At 37.0% G+C, this 17,937-nt stretch overlaps 1 protein-coding gene and 1 long non-coding RNA gene across 3 annotated transcripts in view; both read left to right on the plus strand.

Annotated features, from left to right (window-relative positions):
* macrod2 (mono-ADP ribosylhydrolase 2) overlaps nt 1-17,937 on the plus strand; it is a 571,390-nt gene that overhangs the window by 113,133 nt on the left and 440,320 nt on the right. The window lies entirely within an intron of this gene.
* Nucleotides 3,598-7,772, plus strand: LOC309486847. The gene is made up of 2 exons (XR_014201701.1): nt 3,598-6,714; nt 6,932-7,772. It is a non-coding gene; the product is annotated as an uncharacterized lncRNA (long non-coding RNA).

Genomic DNA, 17,937 nt, shown 5'->3' on the forward strand with positions numbered 1-17,937 from the left:
TTTTTTTTTTTAAGCTCAGGCTTTATGCTTGAAGAATGTCTGACCTCTGCTTTCAGGGATGTTCACGGTACATTCTTTTTGTGACAAGCAAATAAGTCGCATTAAATCTGGCTTTTATTCACTGACGCGTGTTTCTTTTATGGCACTCTTCACTTGAATGGAATTTATAGCAAGCGTGTGTGTCAAAATCAAAGCCATACCTAAAGTCGCTCTTTTCAAAGACTTGTTGAAGGGTTTGTCATTCTGATCTTTACACCTCAAGTGTATATTTCATCCCCCTCCCTGGCCCATTCTCAAACAAACAATCCTGAGCTCAGCGCTGTGCTGTCCAGCTCCAGGAGATTTGTGGCGTATTTTTCTAGTGTCTCCTGCAACTCCACTTACACACATACTCCTGTTTACCTAGATTGAGGACATACCATAGACTTCATTTTTTTTAAATAAGCTAATTATCATTACTACATACAAACCCGACCATAGAACTAAGGAATGTTGAACACAATTGTTCAAGATTAATTGAAAGGCATAATTTTTTACATTTAATAGGCTTTAATATAAATAAACAACTTTAAATTTAAGTGAACTTATAACAATCTTCATGTAAACCCATTATAATAAATGTCACATTTAACTGTGCCTTTAAAATAGCAGGTCTCAACACTAAGGATTTTTCCCCCACAAAAAAGTTATTGTTTTCATTGTTTTTGACACTTGTAACCTTATATTTTAATAAATAAGGTTATGACACCAGCATTTTACTTACCAGTGAAAGTTCACAATTCTCGATTACAATTTTTATACCACAACAAAAACTATTAGCCTAAACATAAAGTTCAAACATTTTTATACAAAAATGTATGTACAAGATGTACAACCAATGTAAATGTCAATGCAGAACTGGGCTGTAATTTATTTTTGGACCACATGGAGATCATTCTTTTAGATTTAGATAACGTTTAGGGTTATTTTTTCATTTATGCATTATTATTGTTATTATTATAATATATTTTTTCGCACGCAAATACATAGTTGCAGGGCTTTCTACTGTCAATTTTTAACTCAAGCCCAGTTAAAGGCAACTTGGGAAAGCTTGTGCCAAATATCTGCTTTGTGTCTTATTTTTGCTATATCCTTCTGGTTCATTTCCATAATCATTCACCACGGGCAATTAGCAGTGATCTCTGTGCTGCTGACTTCTCATCCTCCCTGCGACTTCAGGAGAGACCTCCGCAATATGGCAGAATGTGAATTGCAGGATGGGGTCTTCATCTACAAAGTGTTCATGCTCATGGCAGCATGATAGAGTGGAGATGAATTATTTCCTGCCCTTTTCTGTTCTGTATGACCAGTCCAACAACCCCATTCTGAGATGGGACGTCGCTTTACATGACAAGTCATACTGTCTCCTTCTAACATCTTACGCTTTCTTTCTTTTCTTTTTTTTTTTTCAAATGCAGATCCCAGATGTTTAGCATTAACTTCCTTGGTCTCTAGAGACTAGGAATCTCCTAAACAGCAAAAACAATCTCACCAGGCCGACTTCCTGCTGTTCAAACTCGAACCAAAGGTCTGAGTCAGCGGTCAGCACTCTTGTGTATTTGTGAGGAATGAGCAAATCCTCACAAATACCCCTCTGGGTTGTCTTCTCCGCTTTCCCCTTTGTGTCTGTCGCTTGTTTTTTCAAGGACCTTCTTGTGTTGGCCGCAGGGATGGGGGTGGGTTTGGGTTGACTTGTCAACTGTGTGGAAACTTCTGGACCCCCCAGTGGTAAATGAGCTTCAAAACAATGGTCTCTGATCAGATTAGATAGCCCACCCCTTTAACCACTCCCCAGCCCAAACTACTCCGTTAGGCCTATCAGTATTGCAAAAGATAAAAGATGCCATCAGCACACAATGAATCCACAGTCTCGCGACTCCAGCACTCTAATGTAGCTCACTCAAGCACCTCGCTCTCTTCCTTTCCAACAGTTTACTGTTCCAGCCCTAAATCTGTAATTAGCCAAATAGCAATCTTCTCACTCCTTTTCAAATATAGAAGCCTCCCGTCTTCACAGTAGGAATTTAACTGTGCAAATAAGTCTCTTGAGGACTTTCTCTTTTGTTTGAAACATTCATTTTCAAAAAGTTTCCAATAGGCCAGCAGCAAACAACTATTTTTGGTAATCGAATAATCTGTTCATTATTTCTTCAATTAACAATTAAGTGCATGTTTCTCATTGAGGCCAATATATTATATTATATTATATTATTTTATATTATATTATATTATATTATATTATTTTATATTATATTATATTATATTATATTATATTATATTATATTCTATTATATTATATTAATTATATTATATGTATGTTCTATATATATATATATATATATATATATATATATATATATATATATATATATATATATATATATATATATATATATATATATATATATATATATATATAACTTATATAAGTTATTAATATAAAAATGTATGCTGTAATAATTTCACAGTTAGCCTCCAAATGAATATAGAAACAACTTAAAGACAGTAGGTTTTAAATACTTGTTTAATGGCATTTTTTGAAGGCCAGAATCACTGATACTAATACTGTTTCAATGTTTTTTGAAAAATTAAATATAGCCATTCAACATTACAGTGTAGTTGAAAGCTATCAGTTTTTTAACATTTACTAGGCTTCAAAAAATATAAAAACTTTTTATTTAGGTGAAATTAAATCAAGCCTCACATAAACATATAATAAATGTCATATTTACCTGTGGCCTTCTTGTCTAACAGGTAGGAAATATACATAAATTGTATAAAGTTATCACAGTCTGCACTGCCTAAATTATAAATAATATTATAGATTAATCCTTATTAAAGCTACAGTTTGGTCTTCGATTAACTTTACTGACAGACAGAATTAGTGGCTGCTGTCACTTTAATATCTGCTACTGCTGCACATGACGCGGATCTCACACGCATCTAATTTTCTCACAACACTTTACGTTCGTTTTTTTCCATTTTATTTAAGTAATTTAAGACTGCTCTTATGAGGATACTCTACAAAATGGACATTTTGCTGTAATTGTGTGTGTTACTGCTTGTTCAAGCGCCAAAGAGAACTATTCTACTATTCTGGCGCGCTATCTGTGCGCACTGGCGCGCGTCTTTCTGTGCTGTGTTTGTGTGTGTGTGTGTGTGTGTGTGTGTGTGTGTGTGTCAGGACATTCACATGCAGCGCATTCTCTTTTGTCTTGTGGCACTTGAATGGTTTAAAAGCATTTGCATGAATAAAAGCGTGATCATATAATGTAACGATAACCAAAGGATGACAGAAAAAACAGGTGATGCGTTAATTGCGTTAAATATTTTTTTACGTGTTAAACAATGCTCTGTTCATTCATCAACTAAAAACAGAAAACAGAATAGACTAGTCTATTCTTGGGATTTGAGAATCAATATCGGGGTCGTAAAAATGAGAAATAGATATTTTTTTTACCCAGCCCTAATTTTATATATATATTTAGATACATACATGCATACATACATACATATACATATACATATACATATACTGTACATATACATATACATATACATATACATATACATACACACTCACAAACACACTTCTTTATTCTTTGTTACCAAAGGAAGAGCGCCAGTGGTTTTTGTTAGTTTCGCCCCTCAGAGAGGAAGCAATGCTTAATGACATTAAAGGTTCGCTGACACAAACAGTACAACAAATTGTAGATAAGCTTGATAAAGCAGCATTCTTATTCATTACGGACCTGTCAACTCCCGCTGGTTTGGCTAGATTTCAGGACGTTTCATTTGGCAGAGTGCACAAACAGAGTTACACAATGATTAAAGCTGTTGGTATGAAGTTTATTATTTAGTATAATAGGTGCTAAACAACAGTTCATGCCTTTGTTCATTTGCTGCCTTCATGAATTTTTATAGAGCAAGAAGAATGCAAATAGGCTTCGCTTGAATCAATTTTTAATCAGTGTTGCTCTTCATTTCTGCTAAATCCTCTAAATGTAATTTTTCTCTATCACCCCGTTTTTTTAAATCGTGAGATATGATAGAAACCGTAATTTACAGATGCTCATAAAAACTTGCTGCTATTACGAGTAACACATACCGGTACGAATAACTTTGCAGCATTTTAAAGAATCGCATCTGCTGTGAATCAGTGTGCCGGAGAAAGACAAGAATGAGCCTATTGTGTTTTCATGTTCTCCAAACGAAGCTCGAACAATGCTATGTGAGCTATGTGCGTTTACAACATCTCACCTCGCATTGACTTGTGTTGCAACTACGGGAGGGTTACATGTTTGCGTTCAGTTCCAGTCGCCTTTTCCCCCCTTTTTAAATAATTTAGCAGTGTTTGTAATGGAGGAAAGTCATTATTTGTAATGAACATTGAACGACTGAATACTAAGTGGCTTCAGTAGAACCTTAGAAATTTAACTCTTGAGCTGCAAACACAGCGAATTCAGGTCATCAGGCCGCTGTACTGTTTATATAAAGTTGTTAATTTGCACAAAATTTTCTTTGTCGAATTGACAAACAAGGTCACTTTATGTTAGCAGAAATCACAAACTCTCTTTTAACGAATCATTAAAGGAAAACCCTGACTATTTTGCCCATCACTTGTTGTTGTAATACTTGTGAATAGGAAGTAGGACATTACAGACTAGTGTCTCTCTCTTCTAACTCAAGTGTGTAAGACCATGGCTTTGAACCTTCCCACAATGAAACTTAAGTCCTTCTGTCAGATCTAGAGGTGTTTTTCTTAACACCCCAGAAGCATTTGTGTGCCCCAGCGTTCTCGAGCGCTTTTGTGAGTGATGTATCAGATGTACCTCATGTCTTTGTGAAGAACGGCTCAAGAGTGGACAGGAATTGAATGATGACAGGTAAATGAGGGGAATGGTTTGTGTACACGTCTTACTTGAGCTTCCCCCCCCCTCCATTAGCGACCGTTGTTCCCAAAGTGAACTGGCAAATTTGTCGCTGCCGTTTGGGACGATGAAAGCTGAGGATTAAAGAAACTGGAGAAGGTTCCTCTCCGTTGCTCTTTGTCCTTAAGTGAGGAGCGAAATTTTTTTTTTGTGTGCGTGTCGTTTACAATTGCTTTGAGACCATATGTGATTGCCTGACCTATGTGTTTGTTGAATTTTGGCTGCAGATATTTTTTTGTTGAAAGAAATTAAAAGTGACCGTAAAGACATTTATAATGTTACAGAAGATTTCCATTTCAAATAAATGTTTTTTTTATTTTATTTTTTTATTTTTTTTACTTTCTATTCATTAAAGAATAATGAAATAAAACCTATCACAAAAACTGTTGTGGTTTCCACAAAAATATTAAGCAGCACAACTGTAACAGCAATATTAATTAGAAATGTTTCTTGAGCACCAACTCAGTATATTAGAATGATTTCAGTTTTTACTGTATTTTTGATCAAATAAATCCTGAACTGATTTAATAATGAGTTTTTTTTATTACAAGCAGAAACCCTAGAGCGTGACATCATATCTTGTCACCCGTGTCCGTCATGTTCTGCATATTCTAGTCTGAAATGCTCTCAGATTCTCCCACGTAAAATAGTTTTTTTTTTTTATTCAATGTTTTTCAAACTTGAACAAGATAAAAAATTTTTTTTTTTTACCTTCAACGTGCACTGTAAAGCAGAAACTCCCACTAGCTTTGCCTCCAAATTGAAGGTCAGTCTAATAATGCGAGGATGACATTTCAGCCCCTCTCCTACAGTATGTGAATTACTATCCTGCTGAGATCAGCTGTGATGAAGGAAGTGAAATCACTCGTCTTTGTGCGAGGATGTCGGTCTGCGTGTGTGTGAGTGAGTGACAATGTGTGGCGCCCACCAGTCTTAGCAGGAACAATGTCTGGTTCTGTCAGTATGTTGTTTTTACATATTCCTCACGCTGTTTTACATGTCTTAGCCTCGTCTAAAAAGGACCTATTTGCATCAGACCCACAGCGCTGAGCTCGTGCTACAGAAACCTGGTCAGTGAGAGATGGATGAGCAGACATGCAGAGCCCCTTTGAGGTGAAGAGGAAAGACGGATGGTGGTGGTGCTGGTGTTGATGGGAGGAGAGGAGGATGGAGGCGCCTCTGCAGTGTTGATGTATTCTCCTCTAGGGCTCTGATCATTTCCTTTCTGCTGCTGACTCAGTGCTGTCTGGGCCCCCACCATCCCCTCTGGCCACACAACCTAGTCTCTGTGTGTGTGACTATACACTCTTAAAAATAAAGGTTCTTTATTGGTCTCAATGGTTCCAACCTTTAACATCCATGCTACCTTTACATTCCACAAAAAGGTTCTTTATTGTAGAAAACGTTTCTTCAGATTATTAAAATGTTCTTCATACTAAGAAAATAATGGTTCTTTTAAGAATTGTGAAAGGTTCTTTGGGTAACCAAAAATGGTTCTTCGGTGGCATCACTGTGAAAACCCCTTTTGGAAGCCCAAAAACTGTGTATAGTCAAATAAAGTCTTAACAGAGACTTAACCAAATGAAACAGCACAAGTAGGTGGTGATGTGTTAAATAGTAGAGTTTCATAAGGGTGCCTGCATAAAAATAATGGCTGTGGTGTACAGAGAAGTGTATTTTTCTATTATTTGCACCGTAACGGAATGAAAAGCGCTAAATCTGCCAAACGCTGAACTTTTTAGCTGTAGTAACTAACAGCAAGCAATAGTATTTCCATCCCCCTTTATTGGTGCAGCTCGTGCTGTTGTATTATTATATTATATTATATTATATTATATTATATTATATTATATTAGTGAAATATTTTTTAGAATTTATAATTATATTTATATTGTTATTTTCTTTACTTTCAAATTTGTATGAATTTATTTATTTTTGCATTTAATGGAGGCAAGAAAGAGCCATACACTACACATGTCAGTCTGTCTTGGGACATTACAACCTCTAGATGCCTTCACAGTGCTTAAGATGGCTGATTACAAATTTTTAGCTTGGCACATACATTGGGCCATTTACAAGCTAATTTCTGGCAGCTGGCTTTGTGTGTGTGTGTGGGTGGGTAAAGGTGTGTGTTTGTATCGTGGCCGGCAAAAGCTCCACACAGCTTTTCTCAGCTGTGTAAAGGTCATCTCTCCATGCAAAAATGTCAGCTTTCTCTTTTTGGAAGCTTTTAGCAACTAAATTGTATTGCACGGTATAACCTCACAGTGCTGAAAACAATCGCGTGTTAATGCTTTTCTCACATCCTGGCACCTTATATGACTCACTGCTGAGCTAAATTAGACTTTTCTCATTTTTAAACAAGTCCACAGACTCGTATGCTAATCAGACTTGAGAAACTTACAAAAAACCTCAACATTTAGTGGTTCATCCTAAGGCAAACATCACTATTATTATTGCTCATTTAGGGTGAAGGATTTTAACTTCATCCCACACCATTTGAGCTACTGATGTGAATGGTACCTAAAGTCATATCTAGGGACCAGAACTGAGCACAACCAGTAAAATTCCAGATGTAAAAGTCCCATAATTTTTTTCCACAGAGAAACAAATTTTTAATGATTCTGTATAAACCTGTGAATGTCAGAGCTAATGTTATGTTTCTGTTGAAGCCATCAGTTAGGGTAACTTTAAGTTAAAACATTTGCATGTGAAGAACGAAGCCCCCTATGAATAAGAAATATTAAAAAAAAATTTTTTTTTAAATCGGGATACAATTCCTACACTAGAATTCCTAAACTTTGTTTAAATTTTTTTATTTAATTTTTTTTAATGTTTTATGCTCACAAAAGCTTAATTTATTTGAAATAACTATTTTCTCTTTTAATGTTTTAAAATGTTGTTAATTCCTGTGATGGCAAAGCTCAGTAATCATTACTCCAGTCTTCAGTGTCACATGATCCTTCAGAAATGCTCAAAGAATATATTACTATTCATGTTGAGATAATAAAAGCTGTGCTGCATAATATATTTGTGGGAACTGATCTTTTTTTCCCTTGATTCTTTGATTTATAGAAAGTTCAAAAGAATAGTTTATTTGAAATAGAAATGTTTTGTAACGTGTAATTATTATAATTTTTTGAGCAATTTAATGTATCTTTGCTAAATAGAAGCATTTTTTTAAATATTATTTTATTAATCTGACCTGGACTTTTAAACTGTAGTACATATAAGTATTTGGTTATAAATAAATAATAATAATAAAAAAAATTATACTTTACAATCACCATAAATCAGTAGTTTTATGTTGAACTTTTTATTTTTGATGTCTTTCATAATTCCTTATTCCTTCCTTTCTTTTTGTTTTTAGAATACATTTCTTTCTTCAATTCAAACTTTATATTGTTGTGATTCATCACTTCTAAAAGTGGGCTGTAACTGTAAGTAGCTCACAAACATCTCATGTCATTCCAAACTTGCATGACTTTCTTTTGTGGAACATTAAAGAAAATATTTTTGCAAAATTTAAGTTACCATAGCATTTTGGTTCCCATTGGACAAAATTACAATGAAAGTGAATGGGTGTAGAAACTGTTTGGTAACCAACATTCTTCAAAATACCTTCTATCTTGTTCCACATTCAGGTTTAGAACGAAATGAAGGTGAATAAATTATGACCGAAATTACATTTTTGGGTGGACTACCCCTTTAAATTCACACTCTCCTCCATAATTCTTTATTTCAACCCCATTTTCTTCAAGTATTTGAGTTATTCAAGTCCATGGAAGTCTACTTTTAGCGCTGTGAACTGCAGTGGAACACGATTCAGAGTTTTAGAGTCCCGAGTCTCTGTTCTTGACTCGTATAAAGAAGTGCACACTGCACAGGAACAGAAAGAGTGGAAGGGATTCCACTTAACCTCTGCAGGATTAGTCCTCATGCCTGCTTTAGCAAGGCTAAGAGGGAATTGTCTCAACACACCCAGTCGATATGGTCTACTCTCAGCCTACTGAGATCAACATAAGCCCAACTTTAGACATCAGGCTGGTCTCAACTTGCCAAAAAGGGTTGATAGGCCTCTAACCGATTGATGCACCACTAAACCTGCTGTTACCATTCAAGTCAGGATTTAAGAAATAGCTTCAGATTGAGTGTGCGTGTGTGTGTTTGTACGTCTGCCATTCCCCACCTTAGCATTTGACCCCTGAAGGCATGCGGGTCGAACTACGGAGACGACTGTAGTCGAGTTGTGTTGACTTAAGACGGTCGTTGACATTCCCCCACCGCGTTTGGCTTGGCTTTCGTCAGTTCTTCTTTTTAAACCTATGCCAGCAACTGCTAAAACACACACTCGTGCGGGACGCCAACAGGTGAGGCCCCATTAAGCCAGTCGGAAGAGACTTTGTGTGTGTGTGTGTGTGTGTGTGTGTGCGCACTTACTCTCTAAGCCCCTTGGCTCATAATGCTGTCATTCACATTAGAGTGTATGCATGCTGTACTCTATTACAATGTTTAGTCTTGATCTCCCTCCCCGTGCGCAGGCTTTCCACACTGTTGTGGATGGATGTGGCTTGTTGTTTGTAGTTAATGTTTATTTCAGGTGTTGTGGCACTGATGTGACAGCAGAATGGGGTTTATGGATTCGCAGCGCCCGAGGAAGGGGCAACCAGAACAGCTGCGCTTGTGTATTCATTCATATCCATCTCATCATCGCCCTCCCAATCACAATCCTCCGAACCATTAATCAGACCCCAGTCAAGCTGCCACGAGTGCAGTGTCTCTCCCTCTCACTTTTTCTCTCTCTTTTAACAATGTGGATGTCTGCCCAGAGACGCCATGTTGTGAAATTTCACACCTGTAGTGTCACTCTCGAGAAAAGAGGGTGGTGGAAGAGTGGTATACGAGAAAACAAAAGTGACGTGTCATTGTAGGAGAGAATTTAATCAGCTAAAACACTGCCGAAGCTTGGAAGACTGATTTTTAATTTTTTTTTGTACGAGACCAGGTGCAGTACACCTGCAAAAGTTGTGTGTGTGTGTGTGTGTGTGCTTTCCACCTCTCTTAATTGGAGTGCGCTATCTTCACTAATGAATATTCTCTCCTCACCTCAATGTGGGTGGGAGAGGAGAGGCTCGTCTGGGAATTAGCACAATCCCGGCGTGCCCCCCTGAGAGTTGGAGCCGCTTTCAGTCCTTCAAGCGCTCACTCGATCCTTCTTGACCACATTATCGCAAAAGAGCCTGCTAGCAATTTCGCAGAGCCGTGTGAAATTGTGTCGGAGTCGCGTGTGAAAGCGTGAACGTTCGTTCCTGTGGAGTTTAAAATGCGCTTTCTGCGAACTGTCATAATAAATTGCTGCAGTACAGTGTGTAAAGAAGGTTTTGTGATTGTGATAAGGCCAGGGAGAATTCTGGGACAGAAATTCCTCACTTTCCCCTCACATGGTGACAAACCACATGAAAGTCTCATGAAAAATTTTCTCTTTCTTTTGACTTCTTGTCTTTAGGTTACGGCATGGGGATTTTGCGTGTAGCGGGACGTTTCGGAGGTTGAGATGTTAGCGCCCGCATGAAGTATTGCATCAACACTGCAGTAATGGGGCTTAAAGTAAAGTGTACAAATGTTCAGGGTGGTCCACCTAATCCTTACCTACTCACTGTCTTTTACCTGACCCTGAAATGCCCTGTCAGAACATGTCAGTTTTGCGTGTGTGTGTGTGTATAACAACGTATACACTGCAAAGTTTTGTAAAGTCACAACTGCTTTTACGTGTAGGAGTAAACCCATTATCATTATGCGTGTGTATTTGTGTATGTGCGTATCATGTGCGTATTGTTCACCTTTCAGAACAGCTTTTTCAATTCCTGAATTTTAATTGAATTTAAAGTAAGTACAAATTATTTCTATTTCAAATAAATGCTGTTCTTTTGGACTTTGTTCATTTAAAGAATCCTGAAAAAAAAGTCATAATTTTCACAGAAATATTAGCTGTTTTCAACATTGATAATAAGAAATATTTCTTGAGCACCAAATTAGAATTTTAGAAGAATTATTAGAGAGTCATGTGAAACTGAAGACTGCAATATTTTTTGTAATATATATACTGTACCTAATTTGTAACTGCAATAATAGAAAATTCAGCTTTTCCATCACAGGAATAAAGTACATTCTAAAATAAATTAAATATTTTTGTTACTGTATTTAAAAACAACCTTTTTCAAAAAGATTTTTAAAAGTTTTGAACGGTGTATATATATAAATGCTATAAGTGTAATTTTTACGAAGAAAAGGAATGTTTGTCAAGAAAAACTTTTAATTGAACATACTTTGAAGCAAAATAAGATTTTGTTGTGGGCGGAGCTACAAAAAGTTAACTTTTATTGCTGTATGAATGTGTGGAGCTGTTTAGTTGTTTGTCTCTGTGTGTGTTTGATTAAACATATTAGAGTCCATTAAAAAAATTAATTACCTGTTCACTTATAAAAGATATAAAGTGACACTGTGAGATATAAAGTTACAACAGTGAGAAATACTCACAATAAGATGTCACATTGTGAGAAAAGTTTGAAATGACAAAATTGTTGAGAGAGAAAATCAAAAAGTTATTTACTTACTTTACTAACTATATTTATTATTTTATTATTTTATTATAATTATAATTATTATTTGCTTCCATAATTTGGACATTACAGTCTTGGCATCACTGTACCTAAACTGTGTTGTAGTCGCTCTCACTCCTGACACTTCCTGTCTGCGAGTAGAGCCTTTAGCCTCTGTGTTTAGTAAACGACCGTGTCCTTTTATTCACCCATGGTTTCCCTGGAGAACTTTAGAGTGAACCCAGAGTAGAGACATAGTTTGTGTTGATGTGTCCTGTGTGTGTCACAGTCATATGAGAGATCAAAGCATCATGGTTTACAGAGCGATAATGGTGCCAAACACATTTTCATGTGAGCCTAGCCTACCCTATATAGTGTACTTAGTGTTTTACAAACAAAAGTTCAGACTGCTCACTAATAATTCTGATTTGCGAAGATCTTTTGAAAGTTTGGCTCTCTGTGAATATTGTGCTACAATGCCAACACATCTAGCATGGTATCACATGGTACATGGACTTTGGATAACATCACTACGTCTTTTGACTTTGGGTTTGGGAGTCCATCTGCTTGTTGTGTAAGACTGTAGCCAGGCACAGCAGTTAGCCACGGCCTCATGGTGCTCTTTCTTGGTCTCCTGCTGTAAAGGCCTCTGACAACAAAACAAAACCAAACAAACAAAAAGGACATAGATGGTGGTCCAGTAATCCCAGTGGCTTTTCTGGAGGGATTTTTGGAGCAATTCCCTCCTCACTTTCCTTTGGTTATGTCCTAAATCATAAATCACCTTTTGAATGAATGCATTAACCCAGAGGAAGATTCATGTGAGATTCGGGTTGATTCTCAAATGAGTTTCTATGATTTCTGCCAAGGAAAGAGCTGCCAAGTTCTGAGGAAGATGATTAGAAGTTTGTGAAATATATATTAGGGATTATATTATATTATATTATATTATATTATATTATATTATATTATATTATATTATATTATATTATATTATATTATATTATATTATATTATAGCCTATTAAATTATAGCCTATTATTTGCATAATGCCTCTGCTTTTGTCATCATAAAGTGTTTCTTGTATATCAAACTGGCTACTAAATCATGTGGTGGTTGTGTTTTTTGCTCATGGCCTCAGATGCAGTTTATGTGAACCACCAGTTGGGACTTTTACGCTCTTAAACTGCGGTTGTACACCATGTTCCTCATTAGGTTTTTGGGGTGTTATGTGGTGCTTAACAAGCTATTTGTTTATGTAGCTTCAGCAGGTGTGTCTCTGGGTTCACAAGCCGCAATGGCAAGATTGGTTTGTGTGACTGTAATTACTAATTTAGGGAAAGTGCGGCGAAAACAAACAGCGACGGAGGAAGAAAACGCTGCTTGATTGAAGGTTAGAGAGGGAGGACGGCTCTCTCCAGCTGCCTTCAGCTCCAGTTCTGCACAGGTAATTCCTTTCAAAGCCATCGAATCAGCTCAGACGATTGAATTTCAATGCGCCTGGAAACAACGGTCCCTCTCTGCGCACTCAGCTGATTGTTGAGCTGCCGCTCTCTTAAAATGACATCTGCCCCGAGGTTGATGTCCTGCCTGTTTTTAATGTTTTTTTTCTTGTCATATTTTAGATTTAAGAGGGTGCTCTCTCAATGCAGAGCAGTAATCATGTTTTTAATGTTCAGTCACAACTTCACCTTCTCAGCTTAAACCAATTCCTCGACTTGACTGACGGACATCATCACTCATATCAGCCGACTTTCCACGGTTCTCCTGAAATGTGTTTAGATTTTGCATTAGTGGAGCTGTTGACACGAACCCTTTGAGTTTGCCAGCAATTTTGTGCCTCTCCTGCATCCATTTGTGAGGTCCTTTTATCATTTTAAGACCAACATCTTCACTGCATGACATGTGCTTACGTGTTCACAGAGTGTCCTGGATTATACGTGGAAGATGACTGATTTTATCACCCCTTCTGCATCCTTTATTAGAATGCAAAGTGTCTGCCAAATTTTACACCTCTCTGAGGCTAGCAGCTCCCTCATGTTTATGCATCAGCGGTCAGGAGCGATAAAGCTTTTTAGCGGTACTGGCTCCAACACTTCAGACGCTGAATTTGTACCATGTCTTTAAACATGACCTACAATCCATGGTCAGTCAAACATGAAAACCGTCGCTGAAGAGTATGAAGCTAAGCTTTAGTGTGTTTCGTTTGTCATGCATTTTGTTGTTGTTATCCTCTAACGTAAAGCGTCTATCTAATCTATCTCAATACTTTTTGATTCTTCCTTGCAGTCAAATTCAAACCGCAATTTTTCGCATCCTTTTTTGTGCTTCAATTGAAATTCAATTCCATTTAAGGATTGGAATTTCAATTCTGAATGGTTAACAAACTGATAATCATCTTCTTTCTGTTAGTCATTGATTAACACTCAAGGAAGAAAGCAGAAAAGGCTTTGTTCTATATGCTGTATTCTCTTTAACAACTACAATGTCTTGTTTAGGAAACATCTGTGTTCTACTAAATCTTTATAGTGGAACTTGATACCGTAGTGTGTATCCGCATACACTCCACTGCCGTGTGAAACAATGCTAGCTCATTAGCACACACTCACCTATCGTGCCGCTTCCTCTGAGAATCAGAAGCGTGCGGGAGGATATTACTGACGAGGTGTCGGTTGTAATCTCACTTTCAAGCCCTTTTACATTCCCATCACACTTACCTCCCCCATACACTTTCTAACTTCTGTAATACCTTAGCCAAGTCTTTGAAATATGTCTAAATGCTTATTCAACAGGTTGTGTGGTTACTTTATTACATTGTTTATTGGTATTTGTTTATTTTGAAAAGGGTAGTTCACCCAAAAATGAAAATTCGGTCATTTTCTCACCCTAATGTCGTTCCATGACTTGTATTCTTCAACAAAATACAATGAGATATTTTGAAGAAATGTTTTGTCTCTTCAAAATCAGTGGGATCCAATACAACACTGAACTCCTTTGACTTTCATTTTGTGGACAAAAAACTGAGACACTTTTCAAAAAAAAAAAAATTCCTTTCTTTTTTCTTTTTTTTTTCTTTCCTGAAAGTCTTACAGGTTTGGAACAATACACGTTGTTTATTGCCCTTACATACAGATAGAACTATAGTTCTGTAGACAGAACGACAAAAATGCCATCTGGAGAAATCTGTATTTAGCTTATGGTATATTTTATCATATTTTAATAGAATGACATGAGAGTGATTAAATTATGACACAATTTTCACTTTAAGTGAACTTTTCCTTTAGCCCTACTAAAGCACCAGACCTAGTCGGCCTTAATTACAATGTCACTTTACAGATCGGACTATCACGACTTGTTGAGATGAGCAGGGAAGCTGACTTTTAGCTGGTCCGTGATAGCAACTGTTGAAGATGTAACACCCACTTATTAAATGAGGAGATAATCAAAAGCTAAATGCTGAACTGTAATTGGATCTCCACTATGAGTGGCAGGCTCATTTATTTGGCCTTCGTGTTTACATGCAGAGCTGCATTTACAGCGCTAGCGTTCAGTTCCTTCAGCTATGACGAGTCAAATAGGGTGATGATGAGAGCATTTCTAATTGGCATCCAGGGTGGTATTTGATCATCCGCAGTCAGCAGATCAGAGGCCATTGAAGGGAATTTCATGGCATACGCGAGTTAAGTAAATGGCTTCCGTTTTGAAGGTGCACTTTTAAGAACACCCCCAGAAAATGCAGAGGTCACCCGTTTGCTGCTGCCTCTCACTGTACACTTTAATTTGTTCCACATTTAATGCACGATCCCTTTCGGCACCTTGTGTTCTTAGCATTCAGTCTGATCCGCATTTATGCCAGGAGACTATAAGATCCGACCACTGTTCCCACAACTTCTCCAAGGCATTTTTCGCAAAGATCCTTTGTCTGATGCTTATCTGCCAATTACTTAATGGCGTGTTCTAGAGCTGTGATCTTGCGTTAGTGACCAGTTGTCATAATATGGAAGGAAAGAGGAGGATTTTGTGGAATTAAAAGCTTATTGTCTCGAATGACAAAGAACAGGATTAGAGGGCAACACTGGTGACTGTTTGAGCTCTTTTACTCAGTGCCAGTAAGTTCAGCTCTCCTGATCCACGGTCTAATCCCTGTTCTCCAGGGCTAGCGGGCTCGCTGGGAAGTAGCAAGGCTCCTGCCGTTTCTCCACAGAGGAAAAATGCTATGTGTCATCTTTAGCTCTTTTCATCCCTCCTCCCTCCGCCATGAAGTTAGTCAGGCCTGGACTGCTCTTTTCCAGGGCAACCACCATTTCCACATGCATTAGTCTCCGCAGCCACTGGGCCACATCCTAATACCTCCATTTTAGGAAAAGCTCTAATCCTCATCTGAAAAGAAGCAGAGGTTGGATTTGCAGATGGGGATGCACACCCTAGTGTGCCTGGAAGTGCATGCGGAGTGGTAAGAGCTTCCTAAACTGTTATAGTTATGCTTAAGATGTGCAGCTCGTCTGAAATAGTTTTTTTTTTTTTTAATGGTGTTGTGAGGAAGTATGACTACACAAGTCACACTTAAATCACACATCAGATTTACTTGACCAAACTCTTAACCATCCGACTTTGGGTTCCACCGAGGCTGCTTCGATTTGCAAACTATTAAACTTGCAGAGTCTCTAAACAAGGTTTTTAGTCAAACTGCATTCAAATAAATTCATTTGCTTGTCCAATACAGTGCAACATAGATCATTGCTTTCTATGTCTGCACATGTAGTTCTCAATGTCCAAGATGTTCTCTTTGTGTTCTCTAGAAAATAATTGCTGGTTTCATGTCTTAAACCCTCAGGCAAAAAGTGTGAATGACATTCTGATGGCCACGGCATGGCGCATTGTCCCTGTGGAGTTAGATGGAGAAGATTAGGTGCGTTGTGGCATTTGGGGGCCAGAAGGATCAGTTCCAAAGATTACACATCGCTAGCGAGTTAGTTATGGGTTATTTCATCTGCTAATTCTGCCTCATTACCTTGTAGGAATAAAAGCATCTGAAATCTCCACAAAATTCAGTGGAGATAAGAAATAGCTGACAAGTTGTCTTGAGATCATTCAAAAAGTAAATTCTGAAACATTGTTTCACCACTTAATGGTTGATGAAGCTTCTTGTACAGTCTAAAATGGTAACATTTGGTCATCACCAATAAACTGATTATTATTTTCATGTTATGGCTGATATTTAAATTCTGTACTATTTAATTAAATTAAACACTGAAAACTAAAATCAATCTTTGTAATTTCTACAAGTAAATTTACGCTGACAGCATTACAATGTTTTTTATTTTTAAATTTGTGAAAGATTCAAGATTTAACTTTAAGTGAATGCTTAATGATGAATAGTAAAGAAAATGTAAAGATAGAATGCACTATTAAATATGTAATATCAATGTATATATTTAATAAAAAATGTGATCTAGTATATATGTATATAATATATTTATTTCATTGCATGCATGCTATTTTTCATTTATTTTATTTAAAAAATATATGATAATATAAAAAAATATATAAATAAATGTAGAAATATATATTGTGTATAGCCTTTGTGTGTTTAATGTAGCTCTACAGTAGATGGGATATATGACTAGCATGTAGCATCACAGCACCTTTATTCATTCTCTGTAGCAAAAGTATAATTACCAATATAAATTAGATTTCAGAGAGATGCAAAGATGTTCTCTCTGGGCTATTAGGACAACAGCCAAGCAAAATGTCCTCCTTGATCATTTAGAGTCAGTTTAAACCACTCACTCTTCCCGTGGAAGGCCATTTTGCTTATTCTAAAGAGCCTGTAAGTTGCCCTCATTGCTTTACAATAGGCTTGTCTCATTATCTAATGCTTATGCTAAGCTAAATGGTACTGTAAATCTTCATACCACCACCCTGGAGTAATGGACTACACCGCAGTCTACAATTGAGTTAGTGCATTTAATTCTACAAATGGGCATTTGAAAATATTGCATTTAAAAGTCAAGTCCATGCTAATATTTGATTTCATTCATGTTGACGCACAGTACACCACAAGCAAGGAGTTATAAAATGTCATGGGCCTTCATAAAAGGTAAATATGAACCCTGATATTGACTAACCGTTCATAACAATGATCGTTACGGTCATGCTTGCATCGGGTGTTAGCCTAGCGCCACTTTAGCTCAATACCAAGCTTTTTTATTGTGGAGATCTCAAGCTGAGAGCGCACTTTTTGTTTCTGAAAGGAATGGCACATTGCCTGGAGTGAGTGAAAGGAGGCTGTTTATGTAACACAGCCATTTGGGAGATAAGAAAGCAAAGCATGTAGGTGTTGTTACAGTGTACCCTTTTGAGTCAAA

The sequence above is a fragment of the Leuciscus leuciscus genome (assembly GCF_965113295.1).
Source record: "Leuciscus leuciscus genome assembly, chromosome: 22".
In the NCBI taxonomy this organism is placed as follows: domain Eukaryota; kingdom Metazoa; phylum Chordata; class Actinopteri; order Cypriniformes; family Leuciscidae; genus Leuciscus; species Leuciscus leuciscus.